This window comes from Coffea arabica, chromosome 4e (assembly GCF_036785885.1).
Source record: "Coffea arabica cultivar ET-39 chromosome 4e, Coffea Arabica ET-39 HiFi, whole genome shotgun sequence".
NCBI lineage: Eukaryota > Viridiplantae > Streptophyta > Magnoliopsida > Gentianales > Rubiaceae > Coffea > Coffea arabica.
This window is the reverse complement of record NC_092317.1, coordinates 18,979,495-18,989,809: the sequence shown is the minus strand read 5'-3', so window position 1 is coordinate 18,989,809 and position 10,315 is coordinate 18,979,495. Positions and strand designations below refer to the sequence as shown.

Sequence of the window (10,315 nt, the reverse complement as noted above, 5' to 3'; positions counted from 1 at the left end):
AAACTTAACCTTATTGGCCGAATTTTTCCAAACTTTTCGCACTAGTGGGTCCCACATCCACTATTTACTCTTAATTTTCTAAAAATTCTCCAATGCTAGGAAAATCATCTTAAAACTATAATTGCTCATAAAATCCACTAAGAAAATATTTCTAAGCCAGAAAATGCAGAAAACATGCAATTAAGGGGAAATAAACCCTAGGAAAATAATTAGGGTTTTACGGGTTCTCACAATAAGATCAAGCCAATAAGTCAAGGAAATCTAACAAACAAGGAACACTCACCAAGAGTGAAGTTCAATGGTCAAGCCGGGAATCGTAGTCCAAGTCCTCGCTATATCCTAAAATATCAAATGTTGAAACTATGAGTTTTTATTCAGTTTTTAAGCTTATACACATCGAGGTTTATCTAATATATTACTAGTTTACTTTACCACAGTAAATTCAAAAATCTACTTAGGTTGAAACTTGACAAAAGTAGTAGAAATGTTTCTTATAGTTTTTCTTGAGGTATTTTTCCTTAGAAAAGGGTAACTAGTATTATTTTCTTGAAATAAGTCGACAATCTCTTAACAACAATGTTAGAAAGTTACTTTGAACATTTCTCTAAAGTTACGGCTTTTGCAAAAATTATCCTTAAAAACTATTTTTCCTAAAATAGGGTTTCTTGCCGAGCAAGTCTCCCAAGCTTTTCACTAAAATTAGTAAAACTCGTATTTTGGAACTTTTCCTATAGTTAACTATCCAAGTGCAAAGCTTAAAGAAAGAAAAAGAATTAAAATAAGACTTAGAGTTTCCAAAAGCTATAGAACTTATTTACTATAGCTATCAAGGCTAGTTTGAGCTAAAGGAAATTATCGAGTTGGAAAGTTTTAGGCAAAACACTAGATATGGAGTTTTCTAATATAATACTAGCTGGAAAATATTTTTGATTAATTTTGATCACAGCTACTCGAGTTCGCAAGGTCGAAACGACTTCCACAGCTCCGATTCCGTTTCGAAATCATATTATGGATCAAATATGGCAAAATCACATAGCAAATCACTAGGGTTTCGTCAATCATTAGCCCTAGATTTCAACAAATGCATTTCTGATAAAAATAAAATGAATGACCAAGGCTTCATCAATCATTAGCACTTGGTTTCAGCAAGCTCAGCTTAAACAAATAAAAATAAAAGCAAGGCCTCCAAGAATTTCTAGCAATTAAATTTCATCACCCAGTAATACTTATAAAATCATTCACATGGCCAAGGGCTTCATCAATCATTAGCCCTTGACAACATCAATCACTTCCAACCACAATTCAATCAAGAATTTAAACCACAAGTAAGCTAAAATCTCAATCCAAATCCAAATTCAGTTTCACGAAGAAACAGAACATTCATACAAAACAGTCTACTTTGAGGATGTGACGACCCCGCCTCCCCCTAAGGCGTACCAAAGGGTTCGGCGGACCGCCTGCCCAGCTCTCGCCAGGACTCACTCACTATCTCAATCGAGTCATGTACACACATCCATGAATCATAAATAACATTCACAATTCAAGCTTATAATTTACATTGATAGGAATCAAGGTACAAAGTCTTAATACATCAAACTAGTTCAAAACGTATACAATCCCAGTACAACATGTTCCATCCGAGAAATAGCGCGAGTACAAGTCAAAAAAATCAAACAACTAGTCTATGCTAGACTTTACATATCTCACACCTCGCTCGTACCCCTGAAAGGAAAACAAATGGAGTGGAATGAGCTAAAAGCCCAGTGAGGTTCCAAATAGCAAATTGACCATTATTTATAAGTACGAGTTTTCGATATAGCAAAGTAACGAGTATAAAGAGTTCATAAATGTGAACAGTAACATGTCAAGTAGCAATCTTAAAATGAACGAATGTAGAGATTTTTCAAAAGAAACAATAATCCAAAAAACAATAATCACTCCAAAGTATAAGGATACGGATGACTCTCAGGAGCCAAATTCCCATGGCATTACCAGAAGCTTGATCCCGTAGTAGTTGACACTCCGTCAACTTTCAAGTAAGTAACCAATCCAGTAGAACACCACTTACACGACTCTCCGTCCACCGTTCAAACCCCCAGCTGGGCCCAAAATCCTCAATAAACACGGGTGGTAATACTCGAGTATACCGATTAGTCGAGGAGATATCACTCCACTCGACAAAGCAAGAGACCCAGGGCTCGTTACCCAATCGACCAAGCCCCTGCCGGCCCGACTAGAGTAACTCGCCACAGGGTATCTGGAATTCCAGGAAGTGCGCGCATCATAACAAGTATGTCAAGTCAATTGCAACAATAAACAAGTGTATATCATGTAAGGGCAAGTGCGATAAAGTACACTCTTGCCCTAACAATTCACGCATGTGACATGTAATCATATTGGCACGTATCAAGCACAAGTATCAAGTTCAATTCAGTATTTGAAAGCACTCACCAAAAGATATAGTGCTTTTACTGGTCACTTTCAGGTTATACTCCGAGTTCGGAGTCCAAATCTGCGATAAAACTCAATTTGAGAACTTTGAAACATGACTAGAGTTCGAAACTTAGACGTTTCGTTCAATAAGAATCAAGAAATTGAAATTCACTTGGACAGTAGTCATGAAACACTTGCTCGCTTTTTAAACGATAAAGCTTTGTAACATTTATACTTGAAGTTGTCAGGTGAGTCGAGAGTACAAGGAAAACGTACTTCGAGCAATCATTATTTCATTTCCCAAGGGTACAAGTTCGGCCAAGTCCTTACTTATATACCTCGGAACACGCAGACTCAAGTACCCTAGATGGTTCAAGCAGTAATCACTCTTAACCCATACTCGAGTTGCAAGTAGTTCTCTAGTTTTCGAGCGTAAATTTGGGCAGCATGCCCTTTGTGTTTACCTAATTTTCCAGCCATTTAGGCTTCATTATTTTTCTTCAACACCACCCAACATCATACATATCAGCAATTTATGTCAAGAGCCATTCCATAGGCTCACAATATCATAATAGTAAGATTCACATCAATAGCAAGTGCAGAAATTCCATATAGCCAAAAGACAGATTTGACGTATAAAAGCGGAAATAACTTATCTGAGGTTACGCTTATCGGATTAAGACGAAACCTATGGCGTTTCGAAGCTAAGACTCAGGGCTACAATGTTCATGAATATCACTAAGTCCAGTTTCTAATGTAACTTGGTCAAATTCTCGAATTACTAAACCAGAAACCAATTCGTCGGCTGTTTAAATGCAGAACACTATAATGGTCATAACTCAGTCCACACAAGTCCGAATCAGGTCTTCTTTGAGGCATTTTAAAGCTACTTCAGAACACTACAACTTTCATGTTTCGGCCCAGAGCTAAATCAGAATGGATCCTGGTCAAAAATCGTGATAAACTGGACTGAACTGAAGAAACGGACTGCTGGGAAATACTTAGAACAGTAGGGGTATTTTGGACTTTTCACGTCCTGCGTTGCTCCGATTGAGCTGAAATTTTGTAGGCACCTATAAAATTCCATTCTCTACAACTTTTATTCTTTGATCTAAGGCCAAAACAGCCTCTAACATATAGATAAAAATTCGGACAGAATGTTAGAACCATTTTCCAGATTTTGGAAATTTTGAGTTTCTAGTGAATCTTTCCTTAATTTCTTGGTCCAATCACTACCACAACACCATATGAAACCTCAATTGCATCATATAAACATCATACAACCATTTGGGCAGAATTTCCATAAGCCCTAGTGCATCAAATAAATTGGGGAAAACTACTAAAACATGCTCATCATCCATAATCTCACCATAAAATCAAGTTACTAGGCTTAATTTAACAAGATTAGAAGTAAAACTTGGAGAGATAAACTCTCTTACCTTGAATAGAGATCACAAAGAGTAGCCCAAGCTTCCTCCTTCCAAAGCTTACCACAAATCACCACCTAGTCACTTAGGAACAAGTTTAATCGGTTTACTTTGTTTATTTTCTCACTAAATTGTTGGATTTGAAGATGAAATGAAGAAATTTCCCTTGGTGTTTTCTTCCCTCTCCCTCTCGGCTCTTAGGCAGAAATATGAAGAGAAATGAGGCTAAGTTTATCTTATAATAAAGCCAAAAGATTAGAACTAATGATGTCCACAAATTGCCCAACACTTGGCCTAATCTTGGCCACTCATTTTTCTCTTTCTTTCCCTTGCTTATAAGCCACCAATTTCGGTTCCCTTAGCTGTAATATAAGAAGATATTTTGCTCAATTATCAATGAGCTTGTAGGGTAAGAAAGTGGTGGTCAAGTGGTGCGTTCAACCGGTAATGCGCGGGACCCGCCGGATCGCGCCGTTTTTCTTAAAAACTCACGTACTAGATTTTTCACTTCCCATTCACTAACCTTATATCATTGCCACTAGTCACATATTATTTCTCACTTAAAAGTCACTTTTAATCCCCAAATTAATTCTTACTCTGTACCGAAAATTCATCCGGCGAAAAATCGCGAAAACCCAAATTTTGCTCCAAACTTAAAACCGAAGCGTAAAACCCTATTTTCTAGGTCTATCTACACTTAATGTGAAATATTTGGGTAGTGGCCTTTGCTAAATAATAATTTTTCAAATAAAAGGGTATTTTTGAAGAAAAACACAAGGAATTTGCGAGTCCTCACATTCTCTCCCCCTTAAAAGAATTTCGACCTCGAAATTCATACATGCACTTCGAATAACGTAGGGTACTTTCCTTATATATTCATTTCCGGCTCTCAGGTCTCACTATAGCCAAAACTTAAAGAAACAATAGAAATCACGAATCGTACCTTCTACTATCTCTGTTGGTTCAGGTACTGCCTGTTGGTTCAAGGCATACGCTCTAGCTGGCACTCTTGGCTTAGTCCCTCCTACACTTGCTTGTTCAGGGTTTAGGCGTGATCTACGGGGACAGGTTGCAAGCTGGTGTTCGGTGCTACCACACCATAAACATTTTCCTGCTTTTCGCCAACAATCACTCTCCACATGATTGGCCTTCCCACAGTACCCACAAGATACTTGAGGGGTTGAGGTCTGACCTCCTTGTGAGGCACCTCTTACTTGGCCCCAGCCACGCGAAGCTCCTTTTGGAGTACTTTCCTTAGATATCCCTGAAACTTTCTCACTACCATCTCCTCGGCCTATCTTAGAAGGTGGCATATCTAAATCACCTTGTTCTTGCCTTTGACTCCAACCAGGCGCACCTCTCTTTTTTGCATGAAAAGCTCTCACTTGTGCCCTAGCAGTCTCTATCCTTAGGGCCTTCTCTAGAACCTCCGTGAAGGTATTAATTTGGACTGCCGCTAAGGCTTCTTGTAACTCCACATTCAGTCCTTGTATGAACCTCCGTACTTTTCTTTGCTCCGTGGCTATTAGTTCAGGAGCAAATTTAGATAACTTTGTAAACTGAGTCTCATACTCAGTTACACTCATCAGCCCCTGACGGAGTTTGATGAAATCGTCCTCTCGCTTTTCCTGGACGATGGGTGGAAGGTATTTTTCATTAAAATCTCGCACAAAGTTTAGCCAAGTCCAGGCAGTTCCTTCTCTCTCCCATTTGGCCCTTACTACGTTCCACCAGGCCCTAGCTGGCCCCTCGAACTGAAATACAGCAAATTGGACTTGTCTCTCCTCAGTATAGTTTAGGGCAGCAAAGATATTTATCATGGCCTCCAGCCACTTCTCAGCCTCATACGGGTCTGGTCCTCCTAAGAATTTGGGTGGAGAGAACTTCTGGAATCTCTCCAAGGCTCTATCTTGCCCTGAATCAGGGTCTCTAGGTTGATTTACAGAACCTTGACCCTGTTGCTCCACCAACCGAGTCAAAATATTAGTCATCTGTTGGATGGCAGTGGCCACCTGATCTCCCCCGATAGTATGGGGTTCTGGTTGCTGCTCAACCGCTGCCTCTCTCTCCTCTCTCGGTTCAGGCACCGGTTCCTGTACTGGTTCACCTTCACGGCCTCGCCTAGCACCGCGTTCTCGGTTAGTTTTCTTGGTCCGACTTCTTTTATCCTCCATGTTTCGCAGCTAACCAACTATAGCAATATAACCAACTAATTAATGATAGAAGATAACCACTAAGTAACTATATAAATATAAACAACATAAAACAGAATATTGCAAATCATAAACCCCTCTAAATCATAAAACAAGGCAATACAACACATTCGATCAAAACAAGTCACATAACTTATAGAGCATTAACCCTAGGTATCGCTCAGGCACTACACTTAATCAAGGCTCGAAACACGGGAATAAGAAGGATCCCAAATCCCATAAATATCTTCAATGTTTTTCAAGTCCAGACTATTCGTATTCCCTGTGCCTTTGCTTTCACCATCCAAACTTATCCGAATATTACACGAGATCTCAACTGAGCGTAAAGATGTCACTCTTTGGTATTCGGGGACAAGAATCCGAAAATATGATAATTCACCACTCAAGCTGGCCAGGCTCAAGAGCAAATCACCCTATTAGAGATTCCTACCCAACATACATATCTAAGGTCCCCAACAATAGACAATTGTTCCATACTTAACAAGTCAATCCCCACAGTCCGAGAACCCTCTCCCGGCACGAGCTCAATAGGAGCTCTGATACCATCTGTGACGACCCCACCTCCCCCTAAGGCGTACCAAAGGGTTCGGCGGACCGCCTGCCCAGCTCTCGCCAGGACTCACTCACTATCTCAATCGAGTCATGTACACACATCCATGAACCATAAATAACATTCACAATTCAAGCTTATAATTTACATTGATAGGAATCAAGGTACAAAGTCTTAATACATCAAACTAGTTCAAAACGTATACAATCCCAGTACAACATGTTCCATCCGAGAAATAGCGCGAGTACAAGTCAAAAAAATCAAACAACTAGTCTATGCTAGACTTTACATATCTCACACCTCGCTCGTACCCCTGAAAGGAAAACAAATGGAGTGGAATGAGCTAAAAGCCCAGTGAGGTTCCAAATAGCAAATTGACCATTATTTATAAGTACGAGTTTTCGATATAGCAAAGTAACGAGTATAAAGATTTCATAAATGTGAACAGTAACATGTCAAGTAGCAATCTTAAAATGAGCGAATGTAGAGATTTTTCAAAAGAAACAATAATCCAAAAAACAATAATCACTCCAAAGTATAAGGATACGGATGACTCTCAGGAGCCAAATTCCCATGGCATTACCAGAAGCTTGATCCCGTAGTAGTTGACACTCCGTCAACTTTCAAGTAAGTAACCAATCCAGTAGAACACCACTTACACGACTCTCCGTCCACCGTTCAAACCCCCAGCTGGGCCCAAAATCCTCAATAAACACGGGTGGTAATACTCGAGTATACCGATTAGTCGAGGAGATATCACTCCACTCGACAAAGCAAGAGACCCAGGGCTCGTTACCCAATCGACCAAGCCCCTGCCGGCCCGACTAGAGTAACTCGCCACAGGGTATCTGGAATTCCAGGAAGTGCGCGCATCATAACAAGTATGTCAAGTCAATTGCAACAATAAACAAGTGTATATCATGTAAGGGCAAGTGCGATAAAGTACACTCTTGCCCTAACAATTCACGCATGTGACATGTAATCATATTGGCACGTATCAAGCACAAGTATCAAGTTCAATTCAGTATTTGAAAGCACTCACCAAAAGATATAGTGCTTTTACTGGTCACTTTCAGGTTATACTCCGAGTTCGGAGTCCAAATCTACGATAAAACTCAATTTGAGAACTTTGAAACATGACTAGAGTTCGAAACTTAGACGTTTCGTTCAATAAGAATCAAGAAATTAAAATTCACTCGGACAGTAGTCATGAAACACTTGCTCGCTTTTTAAACGATAAAGCTTTGTAACATTTATACTTGAAGTTGTCAGGTGAGTCGAGAGTACAAGGAAAACGTACTTCGAGCAATCATTATTTCATTTCCCAAGGGTACAAGTTCGGCCAAGTCCTTACTTATATACCTCGGAACACGCAGACTCAAGTACCCTAGATGGTTCAAGCAGTAATCACTCTTAACCCATACTCGAGTTGCAAGTAGTTCTCTAGTCTTCGAGCGTAAATTTGGGCAGCATGCCCTTTGTGTTTACCTAATTTTCCAGCCATTTAGGCTTCATTATTTTTCTTCAACACCACCCAACATCATACATATCAGCAATTTATGTCAAGAGCCATTCCATAGGCTCACAATATCATAATAGTAAGATTCACATCAATAGCAAGTGCAGAAATTCCATATAGCCAAAAGACAGATTTGACGTATAAAAGCGGAAATAACTTATCTGAGGTTACGCTTATCGGATTAAGACGAAACCTATGGCGTTTCGAAGCTAAGACTCAGGGATACAATGTTCATGAATATCACTAAGTCCAGTTTCTAATGTAACTTGGTCAAATTCTCGAATTACTAAACCAGGAACCAATTCGTCGGCTGTTTAAATGCAGAACACTATAATGGTCATAACTCAGTCCACACAAGTCCAAATCAGGTCTTCTTTGAGGCATTTTAAAGCTACTTCAGAACACTACAACTTTCATGTTTCGGCCCAGAGCTAAATCAGAATGGATCCTGGTCAAAAATCGTGATAAACTGGACTGAACTGAAGAAACGGACTGCTGGGAAATACTTAGAACAGTAGGGGTATTTTGGACTTTTCACGTCCTGCGTTGCTCCGATTGAGCTGAAATTTTGTAGGCACCTATAAAATTCCATTCTCTACAACTTTTATTCTTTGATCTAAGGCCAAAACAGCCTCTAACATATAGATAAAAATTCGGACAGAATGTTAGAACCATTTTCCAGATTTTGGAAATTTTGAGTTTCTAGTGAATCTTTCCTTAATTTCTTGGTCCAATCACTACCACAACACCATATGAAACCTCAATTGCATCATATAAACATCATACAACCATTTGGGCAGAATTTCCATAAGCCCTAGTGCATCAAATAAATTGGGGAAAACTACTAAAACATGCTCATCATCCATAATCTCACCATAAAATCAAGTTACTAGGCTTAATTTAACAAGATTAGAAGTAAAACTTGGAGAGATAAACTCTCTTACCTTGAATAGAGATCACAAAGAGTAGCCCAAGCTTCCTCCTTCCAAAGCTTACCACAAATCACCACCTAGTCACTTAGGAACAAGTTTAATCGGTTTACTTTGTTTATTTTCTCACTAAATTGTTGGATTTGAAGATGAAATGAAGAAATTTCCCTTGGTGTTTTCTTCCCTCTCCCTCTCGGCTCTTAGGCAGAAATATGAAGAGAAATGAGGCTAAGTTTATCTTATAATAAAGCCAAAAGATTAGAACTAATGATGTCCACAAATTGCCCAACACTTGGCCTAATCTTGGCCACTCATTTTTCTCTTTCTTTCCCTTGCTTATAAGCCACCAATTTCGGTTCCCTTAGCTGTAATATAAGAAGATATTTTGCTCAATTATCAATGAGCTTGTAGGGTAAGAAAGTGGTGGTCAAGTGGTGCGTTCAACCGGTAATGCGCGGGACCCGCCGGATCGCGCCGTTTTTCTTAAAAACTCACGTACTAGATTTTTCACTTCCCATTCACTAACCTTATATCATTGCCACTAGTCACATATTATTTCTCACTTAAAAGTCACTTTTAATCCCCAAATTAATTCTTACTCTGTACCGAAAATTCATCCGGCGAAAAATCGCGAAAACCCAAATTTTGCTCCAAACTTAAAACCGAAGCGTAAAACCCTATTTTCTAGGTCTATCTACACTTAATGTGAAATATTTGGGTAGTGGCCTTTGCTAAATAATAATTTTTCAAATAAAAGGGTATTTTTGAAGAAAAACACAAGGAATTTGCGAGTCCTCACAATGAACATGCATGAAGAAACTTTCTGTTTTCATTTTATTTTCTTGGTTAAAACGTGCTTTTAAACTCTCAACTTCCTCATGCAATTACTTAGCTAGAAAATAAACATTTCCAGTTCAGAAATCAAGTTCAAATCACAGCCCTCATCATCAAAATTTCGAGGTTCAAACCTCGCGGCAGTTCACAAAATTTTCCAGCAATTAGAGGTTCTTAATCTAGTTTTTCCTTCGGCTAAAACAGAATGTTAAGGCTCCAATTCCACATGCCAGCACTTAACTAATTAATTAACATATCTAGCTCAGGAATTAAATTCGATTAACGACAAAAGTCCTCCAAAAATTCCAGAATTTTCCAACAAGTCTCGGATGAAATATGCATGTGGCAGGTTCCTGTTTCATTTTTATTTTTCTGACTTAAACCCATTAATTAACTACATGCAGAGCTTA

At 39.0% G+C, this 10,315-nt stretch overlaps 2 long non-coding RNA genes across 2 annotated transcripts; both read right to left on the bottom strand.

Annotated features, from left to right (window-relative positions):
- Positions 1–1,504: 1,504 nt before the first annotated feature.
- On the bottom strand, positions 1,505–4,457 carry LOC140005733 (uncharacterized). The gene is made up of 3 exons (XR_011813303.1): positions 3,873–4,457; positions 2,452–2,512; positions 1,505–1,722 (listed from the first exon to the last, which is right to left on the bottom strand). It is a non-coding gene; the product is annotated as an uncharacterized lncRNA (long non-coding RNA).
- Positions 4,458–6,753: 2,296 nt separating this feature from the next.
- LOC140005732 (uncharacterized) lies at positions 6,754–9,671 on the bottom strand. The gene is made up of 3 exons (XR_011813302.1): positions 9,087–9,671; positions 7,666–7,726; positions 6,754–6,936 (listed from the first exon to the last, which is right to left on the bottom strand). It is a non-coding gene; the product is annotated as an uncharacterized lncRNA (long non-coding RNA).
- Positions 9,672–10,315: the final 644 nt, after the last annotated feature.